Source organism: Poecilia reticulata, unplaced genomic scaffold (genome assembly GCF_000633615.1).
Source record: "Poecilia reticulata strain Guanapo unplaced genomic scaffold, Guppy_female_1.0+MT scaffold_262, whole genome shotgun sequence".
Classification (NCBI taxonomy): Eukaryota; Metazoa; Chordata; class Actinopteri; order Cyprinodontiformes; family Poeciliidae; genus Poecilia; species Poecilia reticulata.
The window spans coordinates 232,261-233,598 of NW_007615044.1; positions in this window are offsets into that span (position 1 = coordinate 232,261).

A 1,338-nucleotide genomic window follows, 5' to 3' on the forward strand; every position below is an offset into this window, starting at 1 on the left:
CCGTCCGACACGAGCGAGATAATAAGTTATTTTTTATTAAGCTCTTAATTTTCACTCTTGTGACTTTTTTCTTTTGTATTTTTTTTTTTTTTGCACAACTCTTTCCCATTAAGCGAATGACTTGAAAGAATTGCAGCATGAACACTTGAAATGTACGCACGGCAAATTCTTAAAGATCGACTCCTGCTGAAATTACGGTGTGTCATATTTTAAAAAAAGGGAATTTGCATCATTGTAAGTGTGTATTGTACTGTACCATGGAACTGAACCTGTCCAATCTGTATGTATCTTTGTCCTTTTTCAATAAAATAATGCCCTCCTTGCAAATGGGAGCAAACCTCAGAGTGTGATTATGGGTTTTCTATTGAGAATACTGGAAACTGTTCCAGTATTCATGATCGATKTTGTATTAGTTGCAGGCAGATGTGAAACTGATAACGTTGGTAATGATTGTTTAAAAATAACAACAAATACTGCAGAATATAATTTAGAAATCTTTATTAATAGGGTCTCATGTCCACGTAAAAAATTCATACATCTATATTAGAACTGCACAATGTTGGGTAAACATTTGATAAAGTTGGTGAATGTTTGCCGTTCAGAATGGCTGTTCCAAGGGTAAAAGGTCCTCAGATGAAAAATGCCTCACACAATGTTTTAGTCTGAAATCCCGATAGAATGAAAGAAGATCTGAAAAATAAAATAAGCTAACCATAGATGTTAAAAACCATTGAAAGTACATTTAACTCAATTCCACACTATAATACAGTAGGGAGTTTAAAATGGGTATAATGCAAACAAATGTTTTCTCTTCATTAACTAAATCTCACATATAAAAGAACTCTTTCACTGACAAATCTAATACTTTGTGACTTGGTATAATTAGATTGTTTGAAATATGAGGCCTGTGTGACACAAAGGTTGTGTTCATGAGGGAGGATGAGCTGGCAGGAGGTGAAAGGGAAGGGAGGGGAAATGCAAACAGACAAGATGTCAATACCTGCAAAGTAAGAACAATTTAGCATAAGGAGCCTTTRAAGGATTTACAGAAGAACATATGGGCAAAAAAACACAAATAAACATAAAATYATTTGCCTGTACAATCGTAGAGGAAACATGACAGATTCAGTTCTTTATTAATGGCAAAAGGTTCCTGGCATTAGACCTTTGTGGTAAAAGTATAAATCAATTTCTATATATATTTTGTTATTCATCAAAGCTTCAGGGATGGAGCGGAGTAAACCAAGTSCAGAAGTTGAGATCACTGTCATCTTGAGCAAAATGATGTACAAAGACTGAGTGGGCATGGCCAATGCAGAGCCAACCTATAGGTGAAGT